This window comes from Malania oleifera, chromosome 1 (assembly GCF_029873635.1).
Source record: "Malania oleifera isolate guangnan ecotype guangnan chromosome 1, ASM2987363v1, whole genome shotgun sequence".
NCBI classification, from domain to species: Eukaryota; Viridiplantae; Streptophyta; class Magnoliopsida; order Santalales; family Ximeniaceae; genus Malania; species Malania oleifera.
This window is the reverse complement of record NC_080417.1, coordinates 51,630,472-51,651,456: the sequence shown is the minus strand read 5'-3', so window position 1 is coordinate 51,651,456 and position 20,985 is coordinate 51,630,472.

The following is a 20,985-nucleotide window of genomic DNA, read 5'->3' as shown; positions in this document are numbered from 1 at the left end:
TTCTTTTAAAAAAGAGGCATGAGAAGTTTTTTCCATATTAAACAACTTTGACCAATTTTCACATTTCTTTTTCAAATCATTATTTTCTTTGGTCATTTTGCCTAATAGTTTAGATACACGAATATATTCAAATTGCAACTCTCTAAATGTAGGCATGCAATCAGAATCACAATCATCAGATGAATAATATGAAGACAATGAGCTAGAAGAAGATACCTTATCCTCGTGTGCCATCAAGAACAAATTAGCGACCTCTGAGTCGCTGTGGTCTGATTCTGAGTCACTACTGCTAAGTTTGTCCCATGATGTTCTAGCTTTCATGGCTTTCTTCTTTTTTTTAGCCTCCTTTTTCAGCAGTAGGCAGCCTGGTTTGATGTGCCCGACCTTGTTGCAATTATAGCACGTAAGAGCATTTGATTTTTCTTTTCTTTTGCTGGACTCTCCCCTCTCAATAGTGGACTCTCTATATTCTTTATACGACTTCCTGTTCTTTCTGAAGAATCTGCTGAATTTTCTAGTTAGCATAGCCATTTCATCATCAGTGTCAGATTCACTACGCTCACTAGATGTGTTAGTGGAAGTCTTCAATGTAGTCACTTTGTTAGCCCTATTATGCTTATTAAGTCTCTCATTTATGGCTAATTCATAAGTGATCAGGGAACCTATCAATTCATCTAGGGTCATGGCCTTAAGGTCTATACCCTCAGCAATGGTCGTAGCTTTGGCTTCTCAAATAGGAGGTAAGTCTCTAAGGATCTTCCTAATCTTCTCATATGTGGGATAGGTCTTTCCTAATGTATGCAGTGAGTTTATGATGTGTGTGAATTTAGTGTAAATGCTCTGAATTGACTCACCTATATTCATCCTAAAGGCCTCACACTCACTGGTCAATATGTCTATCCAGTAGTCTTTCACATCCCTAATACCCTCATATGTGACTTCTAACTTATCCTATATTTCTTTAGCTGTAGAGCATGCCATAATTCTGTTAAATTTATTTATATCAAGACTATAGTACAAAATATTCATGGCAGTAGCATTCAAACTAACAGCTTTTATATCATCATCATTATATTCTTCTTCAGTCTTAATGTAGTGACCCGAAGAATAATAGCATTTTAATAATAATAATAAAAGGGAGAGAAATAGAAACAAAAACTGAAGGAGGCCGTAGACTCCGCGTTCATCGACGACATTGCATTTTGGAGAATATAATAAATTCGAGGGATTGCCAGGACTCGTTGACGAATACAAGGCTTCGTCTACGAGTGTATAAGGAAATTCATCGACGAATACCGGGTTTTGTCGATGAGAAAATATTGAGCTGGGTTTTTGGCTGCTCTGAATTTCATTGACGAATATAGGGTCTCTTCAACGAATTTAATGAAGTACTCATCGACGAGGTGACGTGTCTCATTGACGAATTTGGCCCTGTAAATAGCTAAAAACCGGATTTTTATTCACTTTCCACGCTCCTCTCTCTCTCTCTCTACATCACTCTTTCCGTTCTCTCTTTGATTTTGGCCCCGCCAGTTGCCAGATCAAAGATTTGAGGCTACCACGACGCTCCCGGCGAAGTTCTTTACAAGTCTGCCCGAGCGGATCGTTGGGGAAACGAAGTTGGATTTCATCCCAAATTCAGGGTAAGGCTTTTTGGCCCATTTTTGGCCTTATGATAGTTATAAGAAATGATGTAGGTGATGAAATACTGATATTATATAACGACTAGGAAAATAATGACATTTAAATACTAAGAGAAAGAGAAATGAAAACAAAAACAGAAGGAGGCAGTTGGCTATGACATCACATTTCGAAGATAATAATAATTAGGGATAATAATAATAATATTAATAATAATTTCAAGGAATGGCCAGAACCCATCGACGAATGCAGGGCTTCGTCGACGAGTACATAAGGAAACTCGTCAACGAATACAGGGCTTCGTCGACGAGTACATAAGGAAATTCGTCGATGAATACAAGGATTCAACGACGAGAAAATACCGAGAGAGGTTTTGGGGCAGCCTGAATTTCGTCGACGAATACAGGATGTTGTTGACGAATTTACTAAAGGATTCGTCGACAAGGTGACGTGTCTCGTTGATGAATCTGGCAGTATAAATAGTGGAAAACTGAGATATTTTGTCATTTTCAGCGCCTTTCTCTCTCCTCTCTCTCTCCTACGACTCTCTCTCTCTCTTCGATTTCGGGCCAGTTTTGCGCTGGATCGACAAACCGAAGTCACCACGACACTCCTAGGGAAGTTCTCTCCAAATCTACCGGAGCGGATCATTGGTGAAAGCAAATTGGAAATCATCCCTGAGTTGAGGTAAGACTTTTTAAGCCATATTTGGTATTGCGATAGTTATAGGAAATGATGTATGCATGAAAATACAGAAGTTTAATACTGGGAGTTTTCATGTTCAGGGTATTGGTCAGGAAATCCTACAGGAGTTAGACTAGAATATTTTGGGGGCTTTCTCAATGGTCAGGTAAGGGGATAAACTAAGCTAGTTCTTTTTGAGAAAATGTATGTATATATATATATATATATATATATATATATATAACATTTGGTTCCTGGAAAATAAATATATTTATATATGATATATGATTTATATTTGGGAAATATTGTTGAATATGATCATATGTTGAATATGGAAAACTTGTTCAGTGTGGCATGAGTATAAATGGCTATGAGATACTGTTTTCTGGAAATGTGATTATGATACGGATTTTTATGATGAAAAACCGGTGTATAAGCCGAGATTTTATGGTATGTTTGCCGGCGTACGGGCCGTGCTATGATTGGATTTGTCAGCATATGGGCTGTGCTATGGTATGTTTGCCGGCATACGGGCCATGCTATGACGTGATTTGCCAGCTTACGGGCTGTGCTATGATATGTTTTCCAACGTACGGGCCGTGCTATGATGTGATTTGCCAGCATGCAGGCTGTGCTATGATTTACCGGCGTACAGGCTGAGCTATGATAAAATGTGTAATACGAGCGTACGGGCCAATGATTTTCATGATACACATTTATATGCAAAATGATATGATTAAAGTGAAAATAAATGATATGAGATATCTATGTATCACAGTTTTAGTATATGTTATATGATATCAGAACCTGGTTGGCTTGGTCTAGGCTAAGACTTGCAGGGTACCATTGCTATGTATCCATGGTTTTCATGATCATGATATTTGTGTTAATGCCGCTGTACAGAGTGGTGTGAGATTGGATGGTCGATGTGGTTATTAAGAAGTGTGTGTGATCGCCCCTAATGTACGGACCAAGTCAGGCAGACCCATCGAACTTATAGACTGTATGTTTGACTTGGCAGTGGTCGGCCAACCATCGTCAGGTCCCGCCTTCAGGCCACACAACCCAGTCATGTGGGGGTAATACATGACAACATTCAGCTAACCTACCAGGAATGTTTTTATGTTATTATTACAATATGAGATGAGATATGTTTATGAAAATGCAATATGTTTTGCCATGATTTGATATGTATATGTTTTTCCAGATTTGACAAAACAGTTACTGGGTATGTTCTTTATGGGATATGTATAACACAATTTACTCATGTTGTCATACACTAGTATTAATTTATTTCCCTTACTGAGAGGTGTCTCACTCCTGAATTTTATAAACTTTTTAGGAGCCCCAGATAGGAGAGCGTGAAAAGCCCCACTGATCTAGAGCAGTTACCCGCCCTTTCTAAAGGGTAAGTCTTGTAGGGACGGTTAGGTTTTTGTGAGAAATGTCCCCAAATTTTATTTTTGGGATGAATATACTAGATTATAGTGAAAGTAGTGACTCTGGTATTTGTGTAATGAGATGAATGTTTTGTGTTTATAATACTATGACTATATGTTTCCTGCTATTTAGGCTTTCGTGTTGTGTTCGGATTTATCCATGGTACCTACGGGTCCAGGTGTACGATGATCTGCTAAGCTGGGAATTATGATAATGATTATAAAAAAAAAAATATTGTTTTTGGGGTGTTTTGTATGAGGCCCTGTAGGTATTAGACTAGTATTCCATAGGAGCTTTCCAGTAGTTAGGTAAGGGAAATATGCTATGCTAGGTATTTTAAAAAAATATATTATACACTTTATTAAATGATAAAAATTACGTATTATAATATCGTGTGGCTTGTGAATATGAATATAGTACGGAGATATGTTTTACGATATTTCAGTATTTTGATTTTACGATATTTCAGTACCATGATTTCATGAACCTCACTACCATGATAATACGAATATCAGTATTATGATAATGTAGTTTCAGTACTATGATTATGCAGATGTCAGTGCTATGATTATACAGTTCTCAGTATTACGTATGAACTACAGTTACAGTTTATACAGCATCATGGTTATTTCAGTACTTCAAAATCATGGTAAATCAGATAGATATGTATATAGAAATATATTATATGATATCAGACCCTATTGGACTATGAAGCTACAGAGCATGGTACCGTTGCTACAGATATTATGTTATTTTTTGAGTGCAACCACCTATTTAGATAATACGTGGTAAGGTCGATCACCTAGGCCTTTGAAGAGGTTAGTCTCCCCATCTAGATATGGGTTGAGGTGGGCAGATTGACCTATGGAGTATAGTGATTTATTCCTAGTTGGCCAGCCAGGGTAAATCCCGCCTACAGGCCGCACAACCTTGTCATGAGGGGGTAAGTCATGACACACAAATATCCACAGGGAATAGTTTCAATTATTATTACGTATGTATAGATTTGTAGAAACAGGGAACATACTTACTTATACTAGAAGTATTTTGAATAATATTCTCCGATACTGACATGTTAAACATTAGGGACAGGGGTGGTGGATTTTATCACTTATACTTTATTTATATATTCAGTTATACATGTTTATTTGAAAACAGATTTTCATGATATAGTAGCTCATTTGCCACACACTAGTAATAGCATATTTCTTCTTACTGAGTATTGGCTCATCCTAGTGTTGAAACATTTTTCAGGAGATCTTGGTAGGCGAGCAGACCAGGCTCGTAGATAGAGGGGCTTTTGTACTGCCTTGCTAGTAAAGAGTGAGTACATTTTGGGAATATTTTTTGTATATCCCAACATAATTGAGGGTATTTTGGGTAAATAGTGATATGTGTATATTTTGGGAACCATGTAGTACTCTGGTATTGTGTGGTATTGGTTTTTGTATTGTGTATATATTTTCATATGGTTATGTCTATGTGATTTATGCTTCTCGCTGTTTAGGTTCATGGTTGGGTTTATCCCAGTATGATATCAGAGCATGTTATATGTTATATTATATATATAAAAAAAAAAACATAGTAATTAAGCAGGTCATTACACTTAGGAACTCTAGTAGTGCCCTAGGTTTCATAGGGACATAATTTCTCTTAGATACAATCCTCCACACCTTCCAATCAGTATTCTAAAGGTAGATACGCATCCTCTATTTCTAGAAGGTGTAATTAACACCACTAAAAACAGGAGGTCATGTGGAAGATGGTCCCTCAGGGAAAATGGTCACGGGGCTATAAGCCATATGTGATCTTTTGCAAAATAACAACTAGTCTATACTACGTGGCTTTGATACCAATTGTTAGCTTTACCGTGATCCCAAAAGGAAGGGGAGGATGAATTGGTATTTTTAAAATTTAAGCCATAGGTCAATCTCCTAACATCAATATATTCACAACCCTATGGTCAATCTAGTGCAAGTAATGTAAATGTATACTAGGAAGTAAATAAAGCAATTTAATCAAACACCCATGCACTAGAAAATAGTAAAGTAAGGGTGACACACAGAAATATTATCGAGGTTCGGCCAATTGCCTACGTCCCCGCCTTGGCTAACAAGCACAAGGATTACCACTATAATTTGCTCACTTAAATGGGCGGAGACACCTAAACAAACCAGGTCAATTAGCACAGGGCTAATGTAATAACCCGAGAAAAAAAATATTAAAAAAAGATAATTAATTAAAAAAATTAAAATTAAGAGTAATTATTGATTAGTTAATTAATTAAACATTATTAAATTAATTAATGAATTAAACAAATAAAAGGAAAAAAATTAAATTAAATTAAAATTATTTATTATTAACCAATTAATTAATTAAGTATTGTTAAATTTAAATTGTTGAATAAATAATATATATATCTATATTGTAATAATAATAATAATAATATTATTATTATTACTATTATTATTATTATAAATCCTTCAGGATCCTTCCTAAAGGAAGGATCAGAGAAGGAAGGAAATTTTTTTTCTTTCTGCGGGAAGATTCCTGCGCCAGACCACCCCCCCAAGCGCTCTGACCGCTCTCTCTCTCTCTCTCTCTCTCTCTCTCTCTCTCTCTCTCTCTCTCTCCTCTCATTCTCTCTCCCTCTCTCCTTAGTTACGTGGCGGATTCTCGCCCGATCGAGAATCGGAAGATACCACTGGACTCCATTTTCCGCTGCCGTCATTTCTACCGGAGCAGATTGGTGGTAGGAGCGGCGTAAGCATATCTCTTGGGGTAAGCCAATCTCTCCTTTTTCTTTAATTTCTTGCAAATTATAAGCCTGATTGACGAACGAAGACCACCACGAGAATCTAGGGATGATTCTCTATAAGTCTAACGAGACGGAATTCTCGTGGGATCGTCGTGGGCAAAATCCCAAATTTGGGGTACGGGGGTTATTAAGAGGCTTATTTTTAATTAATTAGGATTAATTTAGAAATACTAAAATGTTGAGCATATAGAGTTGAAGTAGAATGTTCGGAACTTAGGGTCTGGGTGAGTGCCACAGGCGTAATTTTGGGCCCCGCAGGCATAATTTAGAAAATTAAGTGGGAGTGTTAAATATTAGTTTAAATGTTAATTTGAGGTGTATGGAGCCTAAGGAAGGCTAGATGGGTAGTATTTTAGGGAAATGAATTAATTAATTGGCAAAATTTGGTAATTTGACTATATTTAAGGGTATATTTATTTATTTAGAATTTAAGGGCTTAGGAAATATTAAAATAATTAAAATAATATTTTATTTAGGATTAATTTAATGGAACTAGAATTTTTGATTCAAGGTCCGGGAGAGCACCGCAGGTATTTTTTCGGAGTCCCTGTTGGTATAATTCAAGAAACCAGGTAAGGGAAAAAATATATATTAAATCAGAATTTTTATGAATTTAATGAGAAATAAATTGTGTTATATGTATGTGTAAATTTTTCACTATGGGTTTAAAATGCCAACCATTTAAATTATGTTTTTCTGAATTTAGGACTATTTATTAGAGACGTATATGTGAAATTGAATTGATGAAAGTGAAATATTTTTTTTTTAGAATAATTATGTAACAAATTAAAAATATTTTTCTAGTATATGAATGTTAATTGTGGGTTGACTTATTTTCAGGCAATGTATGAATTTTACTACTAAATTGTGTGGCATGAGTAAATAAGAATGCTGTATGGAAATATGTTATATATATGAGATACATGATATACAGGGAATGAATTGAGTATGAAAATGTTAAATAAAATATGTTGCTTGTGTGTGCCAATGCAACCATGTAAATAGCTGAAATATGTTGGGTAAAATAACTGAAATATACTGGGTAAAACAGCTAAAAGAGGCTGGGTAAATGTATGACAGCTGAAAAATACTGGGTAAAACAGTTGAAATATGCTGGGTAAAATAGCTTAAAGATGATGGGTAAATGTATGACAGCTGAAAAATGTTAGGTAAAACAGATGAAAGATGTTGGGTATGAAATGAAATGAAATGAAAAAGGAAATGAATGAAATGAAAATGAAATATGAAATGTGAACAATGTAAAATGGGAAAGAGTCACGTAAAGTGAAATGAAATGAAAAGTAAAAGATAAGAATATGAACAATTGAGAGATGCAAAATAATGGCAAACAAAATAGCATATTATGATATTAGCAGTATTTTTGCTAGTAGAACATGTTACATTTGGACGATGCCAACTCTTTGCCCGAGGGCTTGCTGAGAAAGACGAGTGCCCTGGTTGTAGCAGGTGTAGTAGTAGGCTGCATAACGTGTTAGGGCAAAGGGAAACTACTTGTATGGGCGGGTAGATTTCCCTATTCTTAGGAGCTTTCGCCAGTAAACTTTTGTATGAACTGTGTGAGTACGAGATCAATTTATCACTTGAGGGCTTATTGAATAAGGTGAGTGCCTTGGTATGCTTTAGTTGTGAGCTTTGGGTTACCAAATGTATCAGAGCAGAGGGGTGCTACTTGTATGGGCGGGTAATCGCCCCTATCCTTGGGTAATATCGTGGGTAAAATATCTTGCATGTGTTTGACTAAGATCAAAAAATGATTTTAGAAATTATGTTAATGATTTTCAAATGTTAAATATTATGTTGTTATATAAACTCATGTGAGTCACACACTGTTTTAATATATTGTTTATTCTCTTACTGAGATGTGTCTCACCCGAATATGAAATTATCTTTTTTAATATTTTCTCGAGATCGAACTTAGAGAGGTCGAGATTTTATAGCATTTTTGGCAAATAGAAAAAGAAAATGGTATATTTCTATATTAATTTTGGGGAATGTAAATATTTATATTTTATTTTTTTATGTTTTAAGGTTGTTGAGTAAGGAATGATTGTGAAAATACTGAAATATTTTGGGAGTTATGTAGATTTATGGAAATGCAGGTGATGGATGTAGAAAACTCGGGTATTATATTTGTTGAAAGATTGTAGTTATGTTTTCCCCTGCGTGTATTATGAATTATGGATTATCAGGATTTTATTAGGTATAACGCATCGGACCCAGGTTTAAGGGTTCGGGGCGTTACATTGTTGTATCAGAGCAATGTCCAGCCGGAAGTGTGATTAATTTCCCATCGCCTGGATATGGAGATGTTAGAGTATTAGGTTAGGAATGATTTATACCAGAGTATAGGATTGAGTTGCGATAAGGGTAGGAATGGGTAGATTAAGATATCGTTAGGAATTTTGAGTTGTGTTTCGTAAGTTTTGGGGTAGAAATCTCTTGATGGTCTTCTGTGTTTTTCTGAAAAAGTAGCTAGCTTCAGAAAATCATGGTAAATCCATCGATGGTGATGTTTCCGAGCAAAGAAATAAGAACTTGGAATTTGAACTCGAAAGTTAAGTTAGTTGATTTAAGAGGTTATGGTATCGAGAGAAACTAGCAAGTACCTCTAGGTAGAGGTGGATCAGCACGAGTACTCGTTGATCCCGACTAAGCCAGATAATGTCAGTGGCGTATGTATAGGTTTATGATTAAGATAATAAGGATTTAATTTGGCTATGGATGGTGGATTAGTAACAAAAATTTCGAGGACGACATTCTTTAAATGAGGGAAGAATGTAATAACCCAGAAAAAAAAATTATTAAAAAAATAATTAATTTAAAATTAAGAGTAATTATTGATTAGTTAATATATTAAACATTGTTAAAATAATTAATTAAATAAACAAATAAAATGAAAAAAATTAAATTAAATTAAAATTATTTATTATTATCCAATTAATTAATTAAGTATTGTTAAATTTAAATTATTGAACAAATAATAATAATAATAATAATAATAATAATTATTATTATTATTATTATTATTATTATTATTATAAATCCTCCAGGATCCTTCCTAAAGGAAGGATCAGAGAAGGAAGAAATTTTTTTTTTTCTTTCTGCAGGAAGATTCTTGTGCCAGACCAGCACCCCAAGTTCTCTAAACTCTCTCTCTCTCTCTCTCTCTCTCTCTCTCTCTCTCTCTCTCTCTCTCTCTCTCTCTCTCCTTAGTGACATGGCGGATTCTCGTCCGATCGAGAATCAGAAGATACCGCTGGACTCCATTCTCCGCTGCCGTCATTTCTACCAGAATGGATCGATGGTAGGAGCGGTGTAGGCGTATCTCTTGTGGTAAGTTAATTTCTCATTTTTCTTTAATTTTTTTTACAAATTATAAGCTTAATTGACGAACGGAGACCACCACGAGAATCTAGGGATGATTCTCTATAAGTCTAGCGGGACAAAATTCTCGTGGGGTCGTCGTGGGCAAAACCCCAAATTTGGGGTACGGGAGTTATTAAGAGGGTTATTTTTAATTAATTAGGATTAATTTAGAAATACTAAAATGTTAAGCATCTGGAGTTGAAGTAGAATGTTCGGAACTTAGGGCCCAGGTAAGCGCCACAAGTGTAATTTTGGGTCCCGCAGGTATAATTTAGAAAATTAAATGGGAGTGTTAAATATTAGTTTAAATGTTAATTTGAGGTGTGTGGAGCCTAAGGAAGGCTAGATGGGTAGTATTTTAGGGAAATAAATTAATTAATTGGGAAATTTGGTAATTTGGCTATATTTAAGGGTATATTTATTTATTTAGAATTTAAGGGCCTAGGAAATATTAAAATAATATTTTATTTAGGATTAGTTTAATGGAACTAGAATTTTTTATTCAAGGTCTGGGTGAGTGCTGCAGGTATTTTTTTGGAGTCCCTGTCGGCGTAGTTCAAGAAACCAGGTAAGGGAAAAAATATATATTAAATCAGAATTTTTAAAAATTTAATGAAAAATAAATTGTGTTTTATGTATGTGTAAATTTTTTAGTATGAGTAATGCCAACCATTTAAATTATGTTTTTCCGAATTTAGGATTATTTATTAGATACGTATATATGAAATTGAACTAAAGAAAGTGAAATATTTTTTTTTTCAGAATAATTATGCCAGAAATTAAAAGTATTTTTATAGTATATAATGTTAATTGTGGGTTGGCTTATTTTCAGGCAACATATGAATTTTACTGCTAAATTGTGTAGTATGAGTAAATAGGAATGCTGTGTGGAAATATGTTATATGTATGAGATGCATGATATACAGGAAATGAACTGAGTATGAAAATGTTAAATAAAATATGTTGCTTGTGTGTGTTAATGCAACCATGTAAACAGCTGAAATATGCTGGGTAAACAGCTGAAATATGCTAGAAAAAATAGCTGAAATATGATAGGTAAAACAGTTAAAAGAGGCTGGGTAAATATATGACAACTGAAAAATGTTGGGTAAAACAACTTAAATATGTTGGGTAAAACAACTGAAAGATGCTGGGTAAATGTATGACAGTTGAAAAATGCTGGGTAAAACAGCTGAAATATGCTGGGTATGAAATGAAATGAAATGAAAAAGGAAATGAAAATGAAATATGAAATGTGAACAATGTAAAATGGGAAAGAGTCACGTAAAGTGAAATGAAATGAAAAGTAAAAGATAAGAATATGAACAGTTGAGAGATGCAGAATAATGGCAAACAAAATAGCGTATTATGGTATTAGCAGTATTTATGCTAGTAGAGCATGTTACATTTGGGCGAGGCCAACTCTTCGCCCGAGGGCTTGCTGAGAAAGGTGAGTGCCTTGGTTGTAGCAGGTGTAACAGTAGGCTGTATAACGTGCTAGGGCAAAAGGAAACTACTTGTATTGGCAGGTAGATTTCCCTATTCTTGGGAGCCTTCGCCGATAAACTTTTGTATGAACTGTGTGAGTATAAGACCAATTTATCACTTGAGGGCTTACTGAATAAGGTGAGTGTCTTGGTATGCTTTAGTTGTGACCTTTGGGTTACCAAATGTATTAGAGTAGAGGGGTGCTACTTGTATAGGCGGGTAATCAACCCTATCCTTGGTAATCTCATGGGTAAAATATCTTGCATGTGTTTGAATAAGATCAGAAAATGATTTTAGAAATTATGTTAATGATTTTCAAATGTTAAATATTATGTTGTTATATAAACTCATGTGAGTCACACACTGTTTTAATATATTGTTTATTCCCTTACTGAGATGTGTCTGACCTGAATATGAAATTATTTTTTCAAGATTGAGCTTAGAGAGCTCAAGATTTTATAGCATTTTTGGTAAATAGAAAAAGAAAATGGTATATTTCTATATTAATTTTGGGGAATGTAAATATTTATATTTTATTTCTTTATGTTTTAAGGCTGTTGAGTAAGGAATGATTGGGAAAATACTGAAATATTTTAGGAGTTATGTAGATTTATGGAAATATAGGTGATGGATGTAAAAAACTCTGGTATTATATTTGTTGAAAGATTGTAGTTATGTTTTCCGCTACGTGTATTATAAATTATGGATTATCAGGATTTTATCAGGTATAACGCACCGAACCGGGGTTCAATGGTTCGTGGCGTTACAGCTGACCTCAACCTTTACAACCAATCCTTACCAGGCTGGATTATCGCCCCCTTGGGCCATGCCTAGAAACATTCAGATTTTACAATCAAATAATAACGGTACAGTGATTGTGCTTTTGTGTAAGACAGATATGTACCCAAATGCGCTTAGTCACATACACCACAAGATGATTTAATTTTTAAGCTCAGTGTGGTCTTATATTTCAACTCTCAAATATATTTGCTATCTATGTAATGAGTGCGTGAGAGTGTCAACAAATAATCTTTGTATTTCAAGATATTCAATCAATCGGGTTCACACAAAGATATCAAGCAAGTCTCAAGTATATCAATAAGTAGGATATCTCAATTACGAATATAGTGTATATGCTTGGTTTGCAAAAGATATTTACTCTTTGTATTCAGCAAATGATATGTAAGTGAATAAATATTGCAACAAAGATCAATATCACAAACACAATTATCTTTTCAAAAATATGTCGATATTAATCACATAAGATATTTGAGTATGTTTTTGCAAGCATTTTTGCAACCCAAAACAAATACAAGCTTCCTAAGATATTGCAACATAGATGCAATACTCAGAAACCAAATGCAAGTCTTCTTAGGATAGGCTTATTAGAAAAAACCCTCTAAGAACACTTAGGTTCAGCTTTCGTTAAAATCAAGTCAATCAAACACGAATGGGAGAGCAAACCTATTAACACAAAACACTCTGTTAGACCAAGTTGTTAAGGGTCTTTCATTCCTACTGTGTTTTGATGACAAAAACCCGTTAGTAGTTCTTAAGGCTACTAACGTTTCTCTCTAAGTCATGTTTCAGCTATACAGAACGACATCTGAACCAACAAAAATTCAAAGCAACTCATACCATGACCAAAAGCACAAGCATCTCAACGCATTCATGGACGATACATAATATACAAAGTTATCTAAAGGATGAATGTGAGAATGAGAGAGAGCACATCTTGTAAATATCTTGTATATAGAGTAAAACTCAAAACTAAGAGCAAGAAATGGGCGTATCACACACACACAACAAAATATAAGTAAAGTTATTTAAAAGTGTGAAAAGAAACCTCCAAATGGACAATGACCTTCTTTGTACTTAAAGAACAAGTCTTAAGAAGAAGGAACTCATCGACGAACACAGGGCTTCATCGACGAGTGTAACATAAACTTCGTCGAAGAATATAGGGTTCTCATCGACGATGAGATACCGAGAGGCATTTGAATTCAGAGCCATAACTCGTCGATGAACACAGGGCTTCGTCGACGAATGTAATGAAGAACTCGTCGACGAACACAGGGTTCTCGTCGACGAAAATATACTGAGAGGTACCTAAATTCAGAACCAGCAACTCGTCGACAAACATAGGGCTTCGTTGATGAATTGACTGAAGTGCTCGTCGACAAATCTCCAATTCCGTCGATGAACGTCGGGCAGCAGCGAATATTAAATGCTGCAGAACGGCTAGTTTGACCCTTGTCTTACATTAATAAATGCCTAGCGGCTCTCCAGCATTCCCCTCGCCCATTTGGTGTTTAAATAGGAGTAATTGCATTTATTCCACACCCAAGAAAGTTGATATTGTAAGAAGATCATTCATTGGTGTTATTTCTAGGGTTTGCTCATACACTCACTTGCCCTCTTCTTGCTGCTCTTAGTCTTGCTTCTACTCTATTGACAAGAGGACATTGAGTAAGGATTTTATTGTTATAATCAGCTCAAAGGGAGTATTCAAGTTTACATTTATTTCTCATCTACTTCTTGTAAAGAAAGGCTCTTTGTGAGCTATTATTGGGTGTCTCTAAGTGAACACCTTGTTGAAAGCTCTTTGTGAGCTGCTGTGTATTGGCTTCTCTGCCTGAAGGAGGATTATAGTGGATTTTGGGAATCCTTGAGTTGGTCTCAAGGCATGGACGTAGGTGGGGTGCCGAACCATGTAGATATCTTTGTGTTCAGCTTTTCTTCTCTAATATCTCATTTATATTATTATTGCGATTTCATGCATCTTTACAATGCAACTCTATACACTTGCTCTTGGTAAGATTTTTGTGGTTGTAGAAAGTTAGCACATTCGTGAAGAAAGTCTATTCACCCCCCCTCTAGACATTCAATTGGGCCAACAAGTGGTATCAGAGCTTCAGTCGCTGAAATTTGGAGTAGCATCTAGGTGAAAAGATCAACATGGCAGACATGTTTACCCAAGGTCAATCTGTGGACTGCCCTCCCAAGTTTTGTGGAACTAACTACCCAGCATGGAAGGATCGAATGTCTATCTTTATCCAGGCCTATGACTACCATATATGGAATGTCATCACCGAAGGAGACTACAAATTCAGAAATGAAGATGACGATGACATACCTATTGGAAAACTTCCCGAGGCTGATGCAAGACTGGCACAACTCAACTTTAAAACCAAGAATTTCCTATATTGTGTCGTAAGTGATGAAGAGTACAACCGGATATGCGGCTGCAACATGGCCAAGGAAATGTGGGAAAAACTTCAGGTAACGTATGAAGGCACTACCTAGGTAAAGAGATCTAAAATTTTTGTGCTTGTAAAAGAATATGAAATGTTCAAAATGGAAGAAGGTGAAACAATTACAGCTATGTTCACACGGTTCAGACACATCACTAATGGACTAAAAGCTCTCGGTAGAGAGTACTCTATGGAAGATAATGTGTAGAAAGTTCTTCGGTCTCTACCGACATCTTGGCACGCAAAGTCCACAGCAATTGAGGAAGCGAAGGATCTCTCAAAGGTCACACTTGACGAACTAATTGGATCTCTCATGACCTACGAGATCAAGAAGAAAAATGCTACTGCTGAAGCTGAAGCTCCCAAGAAGGCTACCGAAATTGCTCTGAAAGCCGGGAAGCAAAGAGAGATCATATAAGAAGAGGAGAATGATGATGACGATGAAGTTGCCCTACTAACTAGAAGATTCAGAAACTTTCTGATGAACAAACGAAATGACAAACAAAAGGAGAAAGGAGAATCAACCATCAGATGCTACAATTGCAAAAAGATCGGGCACCGCATGGTCGATTGCCCTCTCTTCAAAAAAAAAAGCAACAATCAACAAGGAGACAAGAAGAGGTTCACAGCAATGAACGCAATTGAATGGGATGAACTAGATGGAACCTTAACTGATGAAGAAGTCGAAGAAGAAGTCGCTCAGTTCTGCCTTATGGCGGATGAACAAAATGAGGTAAGTTCTGATGACGAATATCTCCCTTCATATGAAGAATTAGAGGAAAATTGTAGAAAATTCTATGTTGAGCTAAGAGCATCTAAAAAGAAACTTAAACTTTTAGAAGAAAATTATTCAAAATGCAAACAAAAACAGATTTGCTCATGTGACACCTTGAAAGTTGAAAATGCATCTTCTCGTCTTGAAAAAGAAAATCTTTCTAAAGAATACTTAAACTAAAAAGAGTCCTCTCAAAAAGAAATTGAAAGCTTAAAAGGTCAAGTAATTGAATTCCTTCAAGAAAACTCTTCATTGAAAAAGAAAGTGGAGGATCAAAGCAGTACTATATATAAATTTACAAATGGTAAGGAAAATTTTGATAGATTACTTGGAGCTCAAAGATTTGGAATCTTCAAAGAAGGTTTAGGATACGTCCTATCATCTTCAGAATCGAAGGATTTGCAAACCTCTATGCTAAAAGGAGTTCTGCATCAAGGAAAAGTCATGCACCTAAACTAAACTCCTCACACACAAATAAAGTCTGCCTATATTGTGAGAAAAAGGGTCACGTGCGATTTACTTGCCCCTTCAGGGGAAATAGAGGAAAAATTATGAACTACAGATGGGTGATTAAGAACACTAACCTAGTAGGACCTAAGAAAATAATGGTACCAAAACAAATCACTTGATGTTGTGTGCAGGTATGCTTGAAGAGCGACTCCGTAAAGAATAAATGGTTTCTAGATAGTGGATGCTCAAGGCACATGATGGGAGACGCTAGCAAATTCCTCTCCCTCACCTACAAAAAGGAAGGGCTTGTCACATTTGGAGATAACTCCAAGGGAAGAATCATTGATAAAGGTAAAAAAGGTAATTCATCCTTGGCTATTGAGAATGTTGCTTTAGTTGATACTCTCAAACATAATTTGTTAAGTGTTAGTCAACTATGTGATAAAGGGTTGAACATTATTTTCCAATCCACAAAATGCCTAATAAATGACTTAAATGGAAATACCATTCTTATTGGAAAACGTGAACCCAACATATACACAATTGAGTTTGATGACATCACAAATTTTAACATTAAGTGTTTAACTGTCACCAATGAAAATTGTTGGCTATGGCATAGGAGACTAGGTCATGCAAGCATGGATCTTCTTCATAAACTTTCATCCAAGGAACTAGTAAACGGCCTACCAAAAGATAATAATGTGAAAGACAAAATATTTGATGCATGTCAATATGGAAAACAAGTTAAGACCTCCTTCAAAATTAAGAAAGTAATCTCTACATCAAGACCCTTAGAGTTAATCCATCTTGATCTATTTGGACCTAATGACATAGCTAGCATTAGTGGAAAGTTGTATGCATTTGTTATAGTTGATGACTTCTCTAGATTTTCATGGGTAATTTTTCTTACTAACAAAAGTGATACCTGTAATGCATTTATTCATTTTTGTGGAAAAATCCAAAATGAGAAGGGAATGTCAATTATACACATTAGGAGTGATAGAGGAAGAGAGTTAGAAATAAAGAACTTGAGGATTTTTGCAACGAAAATGGATACTCACACAACTTCTCCGCACCAAAAACTCCATAACAAAACGGAGTAGTTGAAAGAAAAAATCGAACACTCCAAGAAATGGCTAGAACAATGCTCAATGAATATAATTTGCCAAAATACTTCTGCGCAGAAGCCGTTAGCACAACATGCTATGTTAGCAATCGAGTCATCATTAGATCCAAGATAGGAAAAACCCCATATGAAATATGGAAGGGTACAAAACCTAACATCTCGCATTTTAAGGTTTTTGGATGTAAGTGTTTTATATTAAACGATAGGGATCATTTAGCTAAGTTTGATTCAAAGTCTGATGAGGGGATTTTCATAGGATATGCCATGAATAGTAAAGCATATAGGGTATTCAAAAAAAAGGATTCAAACTGTTCAAGAATCAACCCATGTTGTATTTGATGAAACAAATCCTCACGCATCCAAAACACATGTTGAGATAGATGAAGAAAACCAAGTCACCACCTTTAGAATTGAAAGAGAATTAGAACAACTCAAGTTAAATAACGATCAAGACACAAATTGTCAAGATACAAATGTCGATCATCTAGGATCTTATCCTCAAGAGTCTAACCAACTAGAAGAAAAGGAAGATCATGAATTACCTAAAGCTTGGAAGTTTGTAAAAAATCATTTAACTGATCTCATCATAGGTAGTCCCTCTCAAGGAGTCAGCACCTGATCTCACCTTAGAAGTGGATGTAATCACATTGCTTTTGTATCTCACCTAGAACCTAAAAACTTTGAAGAAGCTGAAAATGATGAAAATTGGATAAATGCCATGCAAGAAGAATTAGATCAATTTGAAAGAAACAAAGTATGGAACTTAGTCCCTAAGCCCAAAAATACTACAATAATTGGCACTAAATGGGTATTTGGGAATAAGAAAGATGAAGATGGAAACATTGTTAGAAATAAGGCTAGACTAGTAGCCCAAGGATATAACCAACAAGAGGGTATTGACTACGATGAAACTTATGCTCCTATAGCTAGACTAGAAGCCATTAGAATGCTTCTTGCCTTTGCTTGTTACAAAAACTTCAAATTATTTCAAATGGATGTTAAAAGCGCCTTTTTGATTGGATACATAAATGAAGAAGTATTTGTCAAGCAACCTCCTAGTTTTGAGAGCCACACTCTTCCCGATCACGTATATAAACTCTCAAAAACTCTTTACGGACTTAAGCAAGCCCCAAGAGCTTGGTATGAGTGCTTAAGCAAATTTCTTCTAGAAAATGGGTTCACAAGAGGAAAATTCGATACCACTCTTTTCTTAAAACATAAAAATAATGATATGCTTGTTATACAAATTTATATGGATGATATTATCTTCGGGGCCACAAATGAGACCTTGTGTCAAGATTTTGCTCAAACTATGCAGGAAACATTTGAGATGAGCATGATGGGTGAGCTAACCTTTTTCCTAGAATTACAAATCAAACAAATGAAACATGGAATCTTCATAAATCAAGCCAAATACGTTAGGGACATGCTAAAGAAATTCAACCTTGAAATGTGTAAATCTAAGGTAACTCCTATGAGCATCACAACAAAGCTTGACGCTAATGAAAAAGGGAAAAACATTTATCAAAAACTCAACAGTGGGATGATAGGTAGCTTATTGTATCTCACTTCCAACAGGCCTGATATAATGTTCAGCGTTTGTCTATGTGCTAGATTTCAAGCTTGTCTTAAAGAATCCCATCTTTATGGGGTAAAATGAATAGATACTTAGCAGGCACTCATGACCTAGGACTCTTCTATCCTAAAAATGCTCCTTTCAACCTCACATGCTATTCTAATGCTGACTACGGTGGTCGTAAAACCGATAGAAAAAGTACTAGTGGAACATGTCATTTCCTTGGACACTCTCTTGTTTCCTGGTTTTGCAAAAAACAAACCTCCGTAGCTCTTTCCACCACCGAGGCTGAGTATATCGCAGCCGGCAGCTGTTGTGCTCAAGCATTATACATGAAACAACAACTTGAGGATTTCTAAATCTTAGTTAAAGGTACTCTAATTCATTGTGACAATACTAGTACCATTAACATATCAAAGAATCCGTGTCTCCATTCGAGAACCAAGCATATTGAAATTAGGCACCACTTCATTCAAGATGATGTCCAAAAAAGAGACGTTGAGTTGGTTTATGTTCCCACCAAAAACCAACTTGACGACATTCTAACTAAGCCTCTCAATGAAGAAAGATTCCACAAAATTCGACATGCCCTAGGAATGTGCACTCCTTCAGACGTACTATAGGATCCTCATGTCAGCTCCTACGCCCAGACTCACTCACCATTATCTTACACTTAGTTTATCTTCTCTCTTCCTCCAATTCTCGTCGACGAACACAGGGTATTTGTCGCCGAGAAGTTTGCATAATTCGTTGACGAACATAGGGGTCTCTTCGCAAAATTTTTCATAATTTCATAGATAAATACAGGGCTTCGTTGACGAAAACCGTTGGGCTACTTATTTCTTCCCAGTTAAAACAAACCAACCCTAGCCCTCTTCATGCACCTCTCCTTTCTCTCGGCTCTGTGTCCTTCCTCCACCCACCCTGCACTACCACCTACCTCTCTCGCCGCCACCACGCTACCAGCTCCTCCTCTTGGCCACCTTCATTTGTCCCATTCCCTCAAGCTCCCTCCTTCTCTCGGCTATACCAGTTTTCTCTGCCCCTCCATGGCTCCCCGCCCCAAATGCCGGAATCTTCAAACCAAAGCCGGTGAAGGATCATCTTGCCCTATCTCCAGTCCCCTTACACCTGCTCCAGCTAACCCTGACCCCTGCTTCATCTCCCTTGAAGCTGCCTCTCGTTACCAAAACGACATCCTCAAGCGACATATCGTCTATGGCAAAATCGTACCCTCCGATTTTCTCCAGCTTCATTTCCCCCTCTTCTCACCAAGATTAAAGCCCTCGGGTGGGATGCCCTTTTCAATCTTGATGAGCTCGTTTATAAAGACCTTGTTCGTGAGTTCTACATGAATTTCATTCCCTCATATCGTGGCATTGCTGCTTACTCCATTGTTCGAGGCACCGTTATTCAGCTTTTTCGATGATACATTCTCATTGGTACTCGGTTGCACCTCTTATCCTCTTCGTGGCATCCCCAAGTCATCTTGGCTGACACGATTCGATTGGTTCGACTCACACACCGCCCTTAAGCTGATTACTGGTAATCATCGTATTCCCGCAATGGCTCGCCAGAAATCCAAGGACCTCACTGTGGAATTTCGAGTCCTCCACCATATAATAACATATAACTTGTGCCCTCGCACTGCTGGCAGGGATTGGGTCACCCTTGAAGACATATTCTGCATGTACACTCTATGGGTTGGCTATGGTATATATCTTCTCTCTATTATTGTTCAGAACATGGAAGAAGACCTCAAACGGCAATGCCGTTGTCTTCCATACAGTCGTCTTCTCACGACCTTCTTTGATCACTATGACCTCATTTGCGCCTGCCTTGCATTTGTCCCGCTCCAGAAGATGTTTAAACTAAGGCGACTCTTTGTCGCATGCACTTCGAAAAGGACGAAGCAACCAACACGTGGGTCAAAGCCCATGAGCAAGGCAACATTCCCGTTGATGAGGTTGAGGCCTCCCTGAAGGCCAAAGAAGAGGCTGAAGAAGGCGAGCATGAGGAGACCATGTATGGCCACATACTGGAGCACCTAGATGGGCTTCAGCATGCCATAACACAATCCGACAGTCGTCACCGTCATCGTTTTTATTCCTTAGAAGCGTCTCTTGCTTGGCAAGAAAACGCTAATTGCGCTTGCTTTGACTCCCTCGACGCCTCTTTTGCTGCACTCTTTGATCGACTGGGTCGCCCACGTGAGTAGCGCACTTTCTCTGCTGTCCTCCAATTTTGATTATGGAAAAGGGGGAGAACTAGATTTAGGTCTCTTTTCAGTTGTATTCGGATGTAGTTTTCTAGTTGAAAATATTAGCCTTAATCACTGTTTGTAAG